At 38.6% G+C, this 17,060-nt stretch overlaps 1 protein-coding gene and 1 long non-coding RNA gene across 4 annotated transcripts in view; both read left to right on the top strand.

Annotated features, from left to right (window-relative positions):
- LIMS1 (LIM zinc finger domain containing 1) overlaps nt 1-17,060 on the top strand; it is a 154,066-nt gene that overhangs the window by 17,233 nt on the left and 119,773 nt on the right. The gene's annotated exons all lie outside the window — the stretch shown is intronic.
- On the top strand, nt 1,926-4,468 carry LOC141571845 (uncharacterized). Its single transcript, XR_012496902.1, has 2 exons — nt 1,926-2,217; nt 2,700-4,468. It is a non-coding gene; the product is annotated as an uncharacterized LOC141571845 (long non-coding RNA).

Here is a 17,060-nt window from a genome sequence, read left to right as displayed (position 1 = left end):
TGATACTGAAGAGAGATGTGGTAGGACTTTAGAAAAAGTAGTGATCAGGTGTGGGGTAGAGAACACTTCGTTAGTCTGAAAAAATGGAAGGGAATAGTAAGGATATTCTAGTTCAGATAATAAATAGTACTTTAAGAAACAACGTCTTCACACTAAATGTTTCCAAACCGCTGACTCTAGGAGGTGCTAGATTGGCATGGTATTGATATAATTCACTACCTTGTAATTCTACAACTTAAGTATAAACTCCAAAAAAGTTTCCTCAGTACTTATCTCAGGAACACTTATTCACTATACATACCCTTAAAAATTCATTCCTGCTTGTAAGCATAGAGGCAGATTGAAGAAAATGAAAATTACTCATCTGAGACCTCTGTGTCATGGCCGTATCTAAAAAACAAACCAAGTTTAATCAGGTGGGCCCTGAACAAGGAGCCAGAGCATCAGAAATCACTACGGGTGCTGCTAAGCTGTGAAAGGGAAAACCATAAAAAGTTATAATTCATGTTGGCCTCGTCCTTCCACAAGAGAACAGGCCATTGCTTTCTACTGTGAACCTCCGTGCTCTCCTAGACACAATTTGTTAGGTCCAAGATTTTCTGTTTCTGCTCAGATTCAGACTGGCTCAATGCCAGTAGATTCCTTCTGAGGGAGAGAAATAGTACCCTGTGGGGCTCGCTGCAGTTTAAAAGAGTGCTTTGAACTTTTGGTCTTTCAAAAATCATTGTTCCATGATTGAAGCAAATGGCCAGTGTTAACTGTTATATATATATAAATTTGGAGTGCCAGTTGACAGTGGCTAATATTTGGCAGGATTCAGTGGGGATAGTGATAATAGAGGCTTTGATAGCAATGGAATCTGGGCTAAGCCTTCTCTGAGGTAAGGCTCAAGACAGAATCCCAAAATGGCAAAGCTGGAAGAGACTTTAGAGAACTAACCAGTCCTCTTTCATTAGGAATAATGACAGTTTGCATCAAGCTTATAATTTGGTGGTATTCTCTCTGCCCTGAAGGAAGAACCCCTCCTCACTTTGTAAACTACCCTGGTCAGTGTCATAAACTACTAAAGAACAGGAAATTCCAAATTGCAGGCTAATGCAGACCCAACCCTGCTTTCCCAGAGTCTCTGGGGACCTGGCTTCCGGCCATGTACAAGATCTGCTGCTGTGTATTCCAGTGGACATGTATTGTACATGGAGGAGTCATGGGCCAAATCATTTTCAACATGAATGTACAGAATTTTCAGAATTACACAGGTCTCTGGAATATGGGGAAACCCGAAATTCCTCACGCTCCATATGGAGAGCTATGAATGAGTGACAAACATTCGTGTAGTGTTTCATGATTTACAAAGGACTTTTCTCCAGTGCCATTTTATTTAATCCCCACAACTCAGAGGAACAAACTGAGACACAGAAAATACTTGTGTACCCACATAGCTGGTTAGTAAAGTGGCAGAATTGAAATTAGGTCCTGGACCCTGGAATTTAAATCCCATGCATTTCCTATGCCATGAAACTGCCTCTGGGTAATCCATTCAGAATCAGGGAAGAAAAATTTTGACTTGTTTATTCTGAAACCAAGGGTACTGCCAGGTGTTTTACAGGGTTTCACCTGTCCTGAGTTGGGGAGAGGAATGGTGGGGAGGAACGACAGCTCCTGGCAGGGCCAGATGGCTATGGAGAGCCTATGGAAAGTCGGAGAGACATTGCTGCTTATTTCCTGTGTATCCAGTTGCCATTTAACCGCCCTTTACCTCTTCTTGGGAACGAGTCAAACCAACCCGTGCCTCCACTGTGTGCCTCTAGAGTTTACACCCTGACCTCTGAGGACCTGTCACCCCTTCCTTCACTTTTTAGTATGGAGTCCTTTGATTAGTACTGCTAAAGGTCAGCCTTTCTCTGAAGAAATGTATCTTTCTTTATTCTAGAAGTAGAAACTGTTACACAGAGGGGATGATAAATGCAAATTATTCATAATGCTTGCCATTAGAGCCAGAGTACATTTTTAATTCATCACCATTGATTATTTTGCCAAGTGTTCTGTGTAAAAGGCTTCTTAGTTTCTGGATGCCTCAGGATAATTTGTCACCTACAGTACTCAACATCCACTGCCATTGCAGCTGAGAGGAGTGTGCTGGATTGTAAAGTCCAGAGCCTGACCAAATACGCAGTGTGACACTTGAGGAGGCGGTCAGATGCTGTGCTAATAGAGGAGGTGAGTTCCTGGTAAGGAATACCACACACAGATATTGTGGAGTAGCTCCTGTCTGTAGAGAGGACCCAGCCTCATTAGCATTACCTGCAAATGTTGTTCATGCAGAATCCTGAGCCCTTCCCCAGACCTACTGAATCTGCCTCTACATTTTAATGAGACCCCCTGAAGGACTCATACGCATATTCAAGTTTGAGGGGCACTGGTAGCCTGAGCATTGTTGGTTGCCCATCAGTATCCATTTCCTTTGTTTTTCTTAATAACAAAATGCAGGGTTTTTTGTGTGTGTTCCCCCCCCCCCCCATTATTTCCCCTTCACCCCTAGACAGCTCTGTGAATCCATCCTTTATCAAGCTGGTCATAGCATGCATGGTCTTTCCTTAGTGACTGTTGTTGATGGTCCAGGGATAGTTATATGAGGTAGGTTGGCTCAGTCATCAGGAAAGACTTGCTCTTCTTTGGGGTAAGCATTTTCTCTCATCCAGCAGGAGAGGGGAAAAACGAAGCATGCCCCTCATCACCATCACCATTGTCATCATAATCAATCTTCAAATAATGAAAATATAGCCCTGATTACCACCGACAACCATCTTGTGACCATGAGGGACTCAGTCTTGACATGAATGTGACCCAGAAGTTATCAGAGCTGAAAGATGGAAGGAACCTGGATTTTGATTCTGGCATTGAGCTGCTGGCTCTATCCTGTGCGTGGATCTTGTCCTGCCTCTAATCTTCCAACTATGTGGGATAACTTTTCTCATGGCTTACGCCAGTTTGACTTGGGGTGGTTTTTATCACTTGGAGCTGAAAGCATCCTAATATATTCAGACATGGAAGTGGATGCTAGGTACACAGGGTGTGGTATGTGCTGATCTTCCTATAAAATAGCTGCTTTTTCAGATGGCTATAGGTTTTCCTCCTAGTCTTTTGAATAATGTTCTTACATGGGGTGATCATTACGCTGTTGAGATGAAGGTTGGTGTAGGAAGAGGTAAGCTGTAAGAGGCATAAGAAGAACGGGAAGGCTGTCCTGAGAGATGGCAGACGTGCCCCCGGAAGTCCTGTGTGCTGGACCGTAAGCCCACTGCTGGAGTGCTGATCGTGCTTTGCCCCTCATTTGGTGTTTGCTCCTCAGTTTCCTCATTTATAAAATGAAAGTAATAATAATGAAATAATGGAAGTGGAAATTCTTCAAAAACTTGACTTTTTTCCAGTTTATTTCTCATTTCTAATGTTTTTGTTTTTTCCTTATTTATTGTGGTGAAACATACATAATGTAAAATTTACCATTTAACCTTTTTTAACTGTACAGTTCGGTGGCATTAAGTTCACATTCACAACGTGTGTAACCATCACCACTATTTCCAGAACTTGTTTTATCGTCATCCCAAACAGAAACTCTGTCCCCATTAAACAATAACTCTCCATTCCCGCCTTCCCCTTGCCCCCAGGAACCTCTATTCTACTTTCTGTCGATGAATTTCACTACTCTAGGTACCTCATATAAGTGGAATCATACAATATTTGCATTTTTGTGACTAGCTTATTTCACTTAGCGTAATGTTCTTAAGGTTCATCATGTTGTAGCTTGTATCAGAATTGTGTTCCTTGTATAGCTGAATAATATTCCATTGTATGTATATACTACATTTTGTTTATTCATTTACCTGTTGATGGACAGTTGGGTTATTTCTACCTTTTGGCTTTTATGAGCAATGCTGCTGTGAATATTGGTGTACAAGTATCTGTTTGAGTCCCCACTTTTAATTCTTTTGAGTATATGCCTAGGAGTGGAATTGGATCATATGGTAATTCTATGTTTAACTTTTTGAGGAACTGCCAACCTATTGAAAATGTGACTCTTTTAAAAAAATGAGTTGTTACTTATATATTCAGAAATAGATTGCAAAATGGACCCTTGTTGCTTGTTGCTTGGGACTAGTTTTTTCATTGATAGGGCTTAGTAGTTTTAACATGGGACTCATGAACTGACCCTTTTATAACACATTGAACAGATTCATATATTTTACCTTCCTTATTCAAAATAAGAGAATAGTTAGTTTCTGTAAGTTAAAGTTTCAAAGATTTAAGTATAAAATGATTCATGAGATTGTTGATGTCAAGGTACCCAACTTTGTGTGTGTGTTTGAGAATAAGTTGATTTATTTCCCACTAATAAGCACAATGATATCTTTGTGATCTATGAAAAACAAAAGGCTGAATGTAAAGTGAAATAAAGAGATAAAATACAAGGTCTTACTGTTCTAGTAACATTTTGTAGCAAACAAAAATGACCATGAACTATTAGATACCTTAAAAATTATAGGTACTGGATGGAGTAGGAAGAAAGTCTTTGTGGCAATTCTTTTTGCGATATCTCTGAAACATACTGGAAGGTGTCAACAGAGCATAAATGAATCAGGAAGGAGGCTTTGACTAGAAATAAATGATAAAAATTTATTTAAGGGTCTTGGGATTTGCAAATCAGAATTACCACTAGGTAATACCCAGAATGTTCCAAAGCAGAAAGAAAAGCTGAGTGTTCTTATAGTAAGAAGCATATTCTTGAGAAGAATCAGTCCTGCACTGTTAGCTGCTGGACTGATTCAAGATGGTAATCTGACAGATGTTTGGTGGTCTGGGTAATGGGTGTCAGGCCGTCTGAATAATGGATGTCACGTAGTCTGGACATGTGAAAATTCTTTCCTAAGTTCTTCACATGAACGTTCTTTCCTACGTTCTTAAAAGGGTTACTTGTAGGATTTATATAATTTTCAGGCATTGATACAAAACTGGAAAGTTCAAAAGTAAGTTGCTAGACTAGTTGAGGCAAGAATTGAATTGTTTCCTCATTTCTCAGCTTACTTGATTTTAATACTTTAGCAACTTGACGATAGTGACTCTATTTTATTTCTTCTTTCTTTCCTCAAAGGTAATTGTAGATTTAACATTGATGACCTTTTCTTCCCTTGAATTTGTAGGATAGATTTTATCAGCCCACCAGAGCATTTTTATAATACTCGAAATGTCTTCGCTGTTCTGGCTTTTTTTAAATGTGAGATAGTCAAATTGGCTTAATCTGCAGAATATGTTGGAGACAAATATCCTTCTACATCAACTGTGAGAAAACTTTTAAGACCACATTTAAAGATAGGAAAATAACACTGCAGAAACCCTACCATGGTGGCCGATGCAGCACTTGGTTCCCACTATCAGGATTGATTGAGCAGGGAACTAACCATCTCTTCCAAGAAGTTATTCTGTATGGAGTAATTGGCTTTAATTTAGAGTTGCATGTAAAGTCCTCTTCAGAAAGCTCTGGCAATAGGTATAATTGTAATAATCCTGCCTCCTATGGTTGTTAGGAGTACTAGTCTAGAGAATGTTGGAATTGGTTCCTGAGAATTTTTAAATATCCTCTGCAGTGTTAAAACATTTGAAAGTAACTTCTAAAGTATGTTGTTCTTCAGTAATTCACATTGCATGTAATTGAAGAAATTTATTTTGATTTCTTAGTCTATAAATATGAGTTGATTTTAATTGTCTATGATGTATAATTATGTTCTATAAGGAGTAAGAAAATAAAACTTTCTAATTGTGGTCTTATAATCAGCTATCTTAATAGCTTCCAAACTATTACTTCTGTTTTGCAGCACAGTATTAGTTTTGTATTACATTATAAACACTGCAGAATTCTGAAAGGAAATCATCAAAATTTCGTCTCTTAATAGGGATCACATTCTTCACATTTAAAAGAATTTTCTTTTTTCTTTTTAAAACATCCTGCTACGCTCTACCCTCAAACAAAACCTATGTGAAATTAGACGTATTCTGTGATACGGTTGCTGTGGAGCCTGGAGAGTCTCCTCCTTCAACATGAACTTGTGAGCACTCTGTGTGCGTGTGTGTGTGTGTGTGTGTGTGCGCTTTTGTAATTTTTCAGTGAGTTAATCAACAATTAAATAGGCAAACATTTATAAAATGGTTTGCCACTAACTCAGCCTTGAAAAACGTATTTGATAGTCATTTATTCTACAAATATTTTATACCAGGGACTGTTCTAGGGATTTGGCAGTGAGCAAACGGAGCCCACCCCCTTACTCCCACCACGAAGGCGTTTTATTTGTCAAATTAGTAAAAACAAAACCTTTAACCAATTTTTTCCCCTGAAATGTACTTTTAGTAGAGCCAGAATGATGCCTTCTGTGTGTCTGTGTATGTTTTGATAAATGACCACTTGTTTTACCAGCGTTGTGCTTCAAGGCTAAGTGTGTGTGTGTGTGTGTGTGTGTGTGTGTGTGTGTGTGGTGTGGGTGGGGGAAGAGAGATTTTAAGGAATTGACTCACACAGTTATGAAATCTGCAGAGTAACCTGGCAGTCTGAAGACCCAAGGAAGAGCCCATATTGCAGTTCAAGCTCAAGGGCCGTCTGCTGGTAGATTTCAAACCCAGTCTTAAAGGAGCCAAAAACATACAATGGAGAAAAGAGAGCTTCTTCAATAAATGGTGTTAGGAAAATTGGAAAACCACATGCAAAACAATGAAACTAAACTGCTATTTGACATCATACATAAAAGTAAAAGTTAACTCAAAATAGATTAAAGGCTTAAACGCAAGACCTGAAACAATAAAATACATGGAAGAAAACATAGGTACTAAGCCTATGAACCTTCTGAACTTGACCCCAAAGGCAAGTGAAGTAAAAGCAAAAATAAATGAATGGGATTACATCAAATCAAAAAGCTTCTGCACAGCAAAAGAAACCATCAACAAAATAAAAAAGCAACCAACCAAATGGGAGAAGATATTTGCAAACCACACCTCTGATAAAGGGCTAATATCCAAAATATATAAAGAAGTCATACAACTCAACACCAGAAAAACCCAAACTGTCCAATTAAAAAATGGGCAGAGGACCTGAACAGACTCTTCTCTCAAGAAGACATACAAACAGCCAACAGATATAAGAAATAATGCTCAACTTCACTAGCTATTAGGGAAATGCAAATCAAAACCACAATGAGCTATCACCTCACACCTGTTAGAATGGCCATCATCAACAAGATAAAAAATAACAAGTGTTGGAGAAGATGTGGAGAAAAAGGAGCCCTCATACATTGCTGGTGGGAATATAAATTGGTGCAGCCACTATGGCAAACAGTATGGAGGTTCCTTAAACAATTAAAACTAGAACTACCATATGACCCAGCAATTTCTCTTCTGGGTATCTACCTGAAAAATTTGAAAACGCTTATTCATAAAGATATATGTACCCTTATGTTCATTGCAGCTTTATTCACAGCAGCCAAGACATGGAAACAACCTAAGTGTCCTTCAAAGGATGATTGGATAAAGATGTGATACATATATACAATAGAATATTACTTGGCCGTAAGACAGGATGAAATACCGCCATTTGTGACCACATGGATGGATCGTGAGAGTATTGTGCTAAGTGAAATAAGTCAGATGGAAAAGGACAAGAACCATATGATTTTACTCATGTGGGATGTAAAATAGAAAGCAACAAACAAACCAACCAACCAAACAAACTCATAGATACAACAGAAGGGTGGTTACCAGAGGGGAGGCAGGGTTGGGGAAAGTTGAAGAGGGTAAAGGGGTCAAATATATGGTGACAGAAGAGTGGTGGGTGGTGAGCCCAGAGTGCAATATACAGATGATAAGTTACAGAATTGTACACTTGAAGCTTATAATGTTGTTAACCAATGTCACCCCCAATAAATTTAATTTTTCAAAAACCAGTCTTTCAGCTGCTTTTACCATTATGGTATGCTTCTTATATAAACCTGTTAGCTCAGAACTTAGCGTATATTGAGAATGAACATACAATTAAGTTCCACAAGGGTGGTCGAAGTAGAATGTGTATCAGGTGGCTTCAGCTATGTTGTCATGTGAGGGCTGAAGCTGAAACTGGGGTTGTCAAATAGATGTGAGATGACACCACCATAAAAGAAATAAGGGTGTTGCTAACAGTGTAGCCTGAAGGAAACTGACTTTTGTAATTATCCCAAATGGGCATGTTGTGTGCAGTCCCAGACCCCAGGGTTACCGAACAGGCAGGGCCAGAGCTCGGCTCCAGCCCTCAGAGAGCAGCTGAACAAGAACTCTGAGGTTCCTCTGAGTCCATTTCTGTCTAAACCCAGAATTGCTCCATAACTGAATTGACCTCTGAAATACTTCTTTCAGCTCAGCCTTGTTCACTGTGGGTACCGTTAAAAGCTCAGAGGCAACTTTTTTGCGTTCTCAGAGACCCTGTCTACATTCCACAAGGGTGGTTGAAGTGGGATGAAATATAAGGTTACTACACTGGTGATGTCATGTTAGGGCTTAGCCAAGGTAATACATTTGTGGCAGGATTACTAAAGTGGATGCTTTAAAATTTAGTAGGCACAAGAGTCGCTGTTAAAATATGGTCAGCACATAATTTAGTGATTTAGGAATCATAGCGGGTGTTAACCAGCTCTTTTCTGTCTCAGATGGAACAAGAAATAAGAACTAAATTGATTTAAACTGCATTGTGAGGTAGAATTAAAAATTGTCTCCAAAGACAACTGAATATTAAAATGAATGCTTGGAGAGGGAATGAACTTTTAAAAAAGATAGGCAGTGAGATTGGATAGCCTTTTAAACCAGTGTTTGGAAATGAAAATTGCAAATGTAAAAAATTATTTTTCTTAATCCTATGTGATCGTTTAATTCAACCTTTGGGACACTAGTCTTATGTTCTGCTTTATGTGTTATGTCCCCTTTGCTTTTATGCTCATCAATTTTCTGCATTGCTAGAATTTTCTGTCTCATGTCTATGTGATGTAAAAATAAGTGTTTCAGGGTTTATGGGGCTCCCTCACTTACTCGGGGGCCTGGGCAATCTAGGCCACTTGCCTGCTTCCGTTTCCTCATTAGCAAAGTGGGCGTTACAATCCTGCCTGCTCCCCTTCTGGTGAAGATTAAATGTGGATTCCTGGCGAACCCCCCAAGAGTAGTACATGATTCAGTGAGCCTTTAGTTCACATTTGCTGCTTTGAGGCTGGTGATGCCGTCTCTGGGGGTAGAATGAAAGAATCCAACCGTGCTTGTCTTCTGTGTCAGCAGTTCTCATCTCATTGTCAGATCAACGTTTTAAGATATATATTATTTATACCCTCATTTATATAGATGAGGAGACTGACTCTCAGAGGGTAACTTGCCCACGGCCACAGTGAGTGGCAGACCTGACGGGGGTTCAAACTTGGGTCTGTAAGACTGAAACTCATGCTCTTTTGAATATATCATGCTGGGGGCTTTTTAAAAAAAATTTTCATTGTGGTTAAAAAATATAAATTTTATCAACGTAATAATTTTTAAGTGTATGTAGTTCAGTTGTGTTAAGTATATTTACACTGTTATGAAACATTTCCAGAACTTTCCGTCTTGCAGAACAGAAACTCTATGCCCATTGAATAACAGCTCCTCATTTCCCCCACTCCCCAGCCTCTGGTAAGCGCCATTCTCTCTCTACATTTATGAGTTTCACTACTTTAGATGCCTCATATTGGTGAAACCATACAGTATTTGTCCTTTTGTGACTAGCTTGTTTCATGTAGCATAATGTCCTCAGAGTTCATCCATGTGACAGACTTTCCTTCCTTTTTAAGGCTGCGTAGTATTCCGTTGTATGTATTTACCACATTTTGTTCATTCGTCGGTGATGGATGTCTGGGTTGCTTACCCCTCTTGGCTATTGTGAACAGCGTTACTATGAACATGTATATTCAGATATCTGAGACCCTGCTTTCAACTCTCTTGGATATATACCTAGAAGTGGTATTGCTGGATTATATGGCAGCTCTATTTTTAATTCTTTTGTGGAACTGCCATACTGTTTTCCATAGCAGCTGCATCGTTTTATGTTCCCACCAACACCACCCAGGGTTCCAGCTCCTCTACATCTCCACCAACACTTGTTATTTTCTGTGTTTTTTTGCTTTTGTTTTGATAGTAGCTGTCCTAATGGCTGTGGGTTGGTATCTCATTGTGGTTTGGATTTGCATTTCCCTGATGCAAATGAAGCCATTAGTGATGTTGAGCACCTTTTCATGTGCTTGTTTGGCCATTTGTATGTCACCTTTGGAGAAATGTCTATTCTAAATCCTTTGCCTATTTTTTAGTTGGGTTATTTGATTTTTTATTGTTGAGTTCTTTATATATTCTGAATATGAACGCCTTATCACATATATGATTTGTGAATATTTTTTCCCATTCTATAGGTTAACTTTATACCCTGCTGATTGTATCCTTTGATACACAAAAGTTTATAAGTTTGACATGAGTGAATACTTGTTTAATATAAGGGTCCAACTTTTGCATATGTATATGCAATTTTCCCAGCATCATTTGTCAAAGAGACTCCTTTCCCAACATCCTGTTTTTTTAAGGGTAGAGGGAGAGAGTGATAATAGAGGGGATAGTTATTTAGGGGAAAAATAATACTAAAATATTTTTTAGTTTCTTGATTGCTACATAAATGGAGAAAGGTATATGTACATCTTTGCTTGTAGGATATGTTTATAAGAATTATGGAGAACTTGTTTCCTCAACTTAGATGGAGGTGAACCATTATTTATGTTTGTTTCTGTGGAGAAAAGTACATCAAAACATTACATTAATATAATATTCTCTCCGGCTCTGAAGAGGTCACTTTTCCAGAAACCCAGGGTCTCTGGCATCCAGAAGTTACTGGCAGGTTGGTGGTGGAGGAGGAACCTTTTTAATGGCAAATGAGGCTCTGAACTCCCAGAAGTGAACAGACACAGAAGAGGAAAAGAGCCAATGACTCAACGAGGTTATGTTCTGTGTACTCTGATGGCTTGGCTCCCAGTGGGAGCAGCAGTATCTCAGAGGAATGTGGCCATCCCAGGAAGCAGTGGAGAAGAACAGGAAAAGTTATTGAGGAAGAGCCAGGAGAAGGGACAGCATTGGAGGCCAGCAGCACGGCAGTGGGCGTGAGCGGCAGACGGTGAGGAAGACGGACCAGCCTGATGGTACCCAGCTCTGTGTTCTGGTGCTGGGGGGTGGTGGGGGGGCACGGAGCTCCTGCCGCTGCAGTGTTAGCCCTCGGCTCTCTGGAAAAACGGACTCTGCAGAAAGCTCAGGCCAGAGAACACTAAGCAGCTGGCTGGTGGTCACGGTGGAGGGGGTTTGATGAGTGCGGCGACATTTCTCAGAGGCAATCAAACATTTCAAATGTTTGATTTTCTTGTCAAAAATCTCTGGGCTATAAATAGGATTATAGAAACCTTATGTGTATCTTTATTCCTTTCTTTTCTGCAGTGAGTATTCAGTATCTGTGTATTATTTATTGGGAAGGATGTAAATGTTATGCTTCCTTCCTCAAGGTTATAGTGCAGTAGAGAAGACACGATGTTCGTAAGTCAAGTTAATAACAGGAAGGCAAAAGGTTGTCACTTTAGGTAACCTTTTGAGGTTATCTAAAGAAGGAAAAAGATCTTTTTAAGGATGGAGGAACTGAGAGCTAAATATTTCAAGTTTATATGTCTGGCTCCTGGAGCATATTACATCTTATATGAAAATAACAAGAGACTTCATAACAGTGATTCTGTAGGTCTTATTAGTGTGAATAGTAGTTGTGGAAGGTTTTGAGCCACAGTCCACTATGGTTCTGCTGTTCTAGACATTCTCTTTGACCTATTTTTCAACAATGTGAATACCTTTGAAAAGAAACATGTTTGTCTATAATTGCTCATTATCTACATGATTTGACTAAAGTGGGACCATAGATACTCTTAGAGAAACGTAATACCTTACGTTGGAATAGCGTTCGGTAGTGAACACAGCAGTCTCACATATTATTACATAAATGTTTATTAATGTAGTTATAAAAGTAGGAATAATACGTAGCTGTTTTAAATGGTGAATCTTAACCATTTACTCTTTCTTTAAATATTCTCATTTTTAGTTTTTGAGCATTTAGCACACAATCCTATATGATAAGAAAATACACATAGAAAAGCATGGATTTTTAACAGATATTATTTAGGAGAGCTGTTCAGTGTGTGGAGGGGACAACTGAGAGACTGTCTTGAAATTTGCTGAGGGAGAGTATCTCATTTGCCACCATCTGTTCTGGAGCTTGGACAGATTTAATCAACAGCCTGCCTCCAGGCCAAGAACCACTGACCCTTAAATTTTAAAAAAGGTGAGAAAAGGGTCAAGTTTTACTGAAAAATGTGAATTTAGTACAGGAATTATGAAACTAATAAAATACAGAAAGACACAATAAATAAATGTTGATTTTATGACTAAATACTGGTTGTGTTAGGACTGGCCTATTACAAAGCCAGTAGAAGAATTTTTTCAAAGGAGGATTTGAGCAACTGTAGCTTTTTTACTATGGAACTTATGTTTCAAGCCTGTCTTTTTTAATTTTTCAATTACAGTTGACATTCAATATTATATTAGTGTCAGGTGTACAACATAGTGGTTAGACATTTATATAACTTACAAAGTGATTCCCCCGATAAACCTAGTACCCACCTGACACCATACATAGTTATTACATTATTGACTATAATCTTTATGCTGTACTTTACATCGCTGTGACTATTTTGTAACTACCAATTTGTACTTCTTTTTTTTTTTTTTTAAGATTTATTGGGGAAGGGGAACAGGACTTTATTGGGGAACAGTTTGTACTTCCAGGACTTTTCCAAGTCAAGTTGTTGTCCTTTCAGTCTTAGTTGTGGAGGGCGCAGCTCAGCTCCAGGTCCAGTCACCCTTGCTAGTTGCAGGGGGCGCAGCCCACCAGCCCCTGCGGGAGTGGAACCGGCAACCTTGTGGTTGAGAGCCCGCGCTCCAACCAACTGAGCCATCTGGGAGTTCAGTGGCAGCTCAGCTCAAGGTGCCATGTTCAATCTTAGTTGCAGGGGACACTGCCCACCATCCCTTGCGGGAGTCGAGGAATTGAACTGGCAACCTTGTGGTTGAGAGGATGCGCTCCAACCAACTGAGCCATCTGGGAGTTCAGTGGCAGCTCAGCTCAAGGTGCCGTGTTCAATCTTAGTTGCAGGGGACGCTGCCCACCATCCCTTGCGGGAGTCGAGGAATTGAACTGGCAACTTTGCAGTTGAGAGCCCAGTGGCCCATGTGGGAATCGAACCGGCAGCCTTCGGAGTTAGGAGCATGGAGTTCTAACCGCCTGAGCCACCGGGCCGGCCCCTGTACTTCTTAATCATATCCCATTTTTCACCCAGCCCCTATCCCTCTTCTATCTGTCAATGATCAGTTTGTTCTCTGTATCCATGAGTCTGTTTGTTTTGTTTATTTTGTGTTTTAGATACCACATATAAGTGAAATCATATGGTATTTGCTGTTCTCTTTCTGACTTATTTCACTTAGCATAATACCCTCTAAGCCATCCATGTTGTTGCAAATGGTAACATTTCATTCTTTCTCCATTGTATACATGTACCACGTCTTCTTTATTCATTTGTCTATCATTGGTTGCTTAGGTTACTTCCATATCCTGGCTATTGTGAATAATGCTGAAGTGAACATAGGGATGCATGTATCTTCGATTTAGTGTTTTGGATTTCTTGAGATAAATACCCAAAAGTGGGATTGCTGGATCATAAAGTAGTTCTATTGTTAATTTTTTGAGGAACCTCCACACTGTTTTCCATTGGCTGTACCAATTTGCAGTCCCACTAACAGTTCACGAAGTTTCCCTTTTTTCTACATCCTCACCAACACTTACCTGTTGATTTATTGGTAATAGCCATTCTGACAGGTGTGAGGTGACATCTCATTTTAATTTGCATTTCTCTGATGATTAGTGATGTTGAGCATCTTTTTGTGTGACTATTGGCCATCTGTATGTCTTTTTTGGAGAAATGTCCATTCAGGTCCTCTGCCCATTTTTAAATTGGATTGTTTTGTTTTTTGGTGTTAAGTTGCATGAGTTCTTCATATATTTTGGATATTAACTCCTCATCAGATGTATTGTTGGTGAATATCTTCTCCCATTCAGTAGGTTTTCTTTTTGTTTTATTGATGGTTTCCTTTGCTATGCAAAAACTTTTTTAGTTTGATATAGTTCTATTTTTTCCCTTTGTTTCCCTTTTCCAAGGAGACATATCCAAAAAATTATAACTAAGAGTGATATCAAATAGTTTACTGCCTATTTTTATTTGTAGGAGTTTTATGGTTTCAGGTCTTATATTTAAGTCTTTAATCCATTTTGAATTTGTTCTTATATATGGTGAAAGAAAGTGATCCAGTTCATTCTTTTGCATGTGTCTGTCCAATTTTCCCAGCACCGTTTATTGAAGAGACTACTTTTTCCCCACTGTATATTTTTGCCAGCTTTGTCATAGTTCAATTGACTGTACAGGTATGGGGTGATTTCTGGGGTCTCTATTCTGATCCGTCGGTCTTTGTGTCTGTTTTATGCCAGTACCATGCTGTTTTGATTACTATAGCCTTGTAGTATAGTTTGATATCAGGTAGCGTGATACCACAAACTTTGTTCTTTCTTAAGATTTCTTTGGCTATTCAGGGTCTTTTGAAGTTCCATATAAACTGTAAGATTATTTGTTCCAGTTCTGAGAAAGAATGCCATTGGTATCTTGATAGGGATTGCACTGAATCTATAGATTGCTTTGGATAGAATGGACATTTTAACGATGTTAATTATTCCTACTCATGAGCATGGTGTATGCTTCCATTTATCTGTATCTTTTCAATGTCTTATAATTTTCAGAGGATAGGTCTTTTACCTCCTTGGTTAAATTTATTCCAAGGTTGTTGTTTTTTAATGCAATTGTAAACAGGATTGTTTCCTTAATTTCTCTTTCTGATAGTTCACTATTGGTGTATAAAAATGCTACCAATTTCTGAATATTAATTTTGTATTCTGCTATTTTAGTACATTGACTTTTGAGTTCTAATAGATTTTTTTGGTGAAAATTTTAGGGTTCTCTATGTGTAGTATCCTTTCCGTTTGATAATAATGACAGTTTTCCTTCTTTCTTTTCAATCTGGATGCCTTGTATATATTTTTCTTGTCTGAATGCTGTGGCTAGGACTTCCAATACTACATTGAATAAAAGTGGTGAAAGTGGGTATCTTTGTCTTGTTTCCAATCTTAAGGAAAACAATTTAGGCTTTTCACCGTTGAGTATGATTTTAGCTGTTGGTTTGTCATATATGGCCTTTATTATGTTGAGGTATGTTTCCTCTGTTCCCTCTTTGCTGAGAGTTTTTATATGACTGGATGCTGGATTTTGTCAAATGATTTTTTTCTTTTTAAGGAGGGTGCAGCTCACAGTGGCCCATGAAGGGATTGAACCGGCAACCTTGGTGCTACTAGCACCGTGCTCCAACCAACTGAGCTAAGCGGCCACCCCTGAAATTATACGCATTTTGTTTATGTGGTGTATCACATTAATTCATTGGTGGATATTGGACCAACCTTGCATTCCAGGAATAAATCCCACTTGATCATGGTGTATGATCTTTTTAATATATTGCTGAATTTGGATTGCTAATATTTTGTTGAGGATTTTTGCATCTGTATTCATCAGGGATATTGGCATATACTCATACTCTTCCTTTTTTGTAATTTTTGTCTGGTTTTGGAATCAGGGAAATGCTGGCCTTGTTAAATGAACTTGGCAGCCTTTCCTCCTCTTCAGTTTTCTGGAGTAATTTGTTTCATTGATCTTTTGTGTGTTTTTTGACTCAATTTTGTTTATTTCAGCTCTGATGTTTATTATTTCCTTCCTTGTACTCACTTTGGGCTTTGTTTGTTCTTCATTTTCTATTAATAGTTCCTTTAAGTGTAAAGTTAAATTGTTTATTTGATATTTTTCTTGTTTCTTGAGCTAGGCTTGTTTTGCTATGAATTTTCCTCTTAGAACTGCTTTGACTGTGGCCCATAGCTTTTGGGGTTGTTGTGTTTTCATTATCATTTGTCTGAAGGTCCATTTTGATTTTTCCCTTAATCTCGTCAATGCATTCATTGTTTAGGAGCATGTTATCTAGCCTCCATGTGTTTCTGTGTTTTTCAGTTTTCTTGTAATTAATTTATAAATTCATGCCATTTTGATAGGAGAAGATACTTGATGAGATTTGAGTCTTCTTAAATTTATTGAGACTTGCTTTGTGGCCTAATATGTGAGTCTCTTCTGAAAACATTCTGGGTGCACTTGAAAAGAATGTATATTCTGCTGCTTTGAGGTCAAATGTCCTAAAAACGTTAAATCCATCTGCTCTAATGTATCATTTAAGGCTGCTGTTTCCTTTTTGACTTTCTGTCTGGATGATCTATCCATTGATGTCATTGGGGGTATTAAAGTCCCCTACTAGACTGTATTACTGTCAACCTCTCCCTTTACATCTGTCAATATTTGCTTTATGTATTTAGGTGCTCCTGTGTTGGATGTATAAATGTTTACAAGGGTTATATCCTGTCGTTGAATTGAACCCTTTATCATTATGAAATGATCTTCTTAGTCTCTTGATACAGTCTTTGTTTTAAAGTCTGTTTTGTCCACTATAAGTATTCCTACCCCAGATTTTCCTTCATAACCAGTTGCAGGAAATATCTTTATCTATCCCTTTACTTTCAGTCTGTGTGTGTCTTTGAACATGAAGTGTGTCTGTTGTAGACAGTATTAGTTTTAGTCTTGTCTTTTTTTTCAATTGGGGAATATTCGGGAACAGTGTTTTTTTTTTCCAGGATGTCAAGTCATTGTTTTTCAATCTAGTTGTGGGGAGGCGCGGGGGGTGCAGCTCAGCTCCAAATCGAGTCGTTGTTTTCAATC

Source organism: Rhinolophus sinicus, linkage group LG05, assembly GCF_036562045.2.
Source record: "Rhinolophus sinicus isolate RSC01 linkage group LG05, ASM3656204v1, whole genome shotgun sequence".
Taxonomy (NCBI): domain Eukaryota; kingdom Metazoa; phylum Chordata; class Mammalia; order Chiroptera; family Rhinolophidae; genus Rhinolophus; species Rhinolophus sinicus.
Note: the sequence above shows the minus strand (reverse complement) of the source record. Positions and strands in the feature narration are given on the sequence as shown.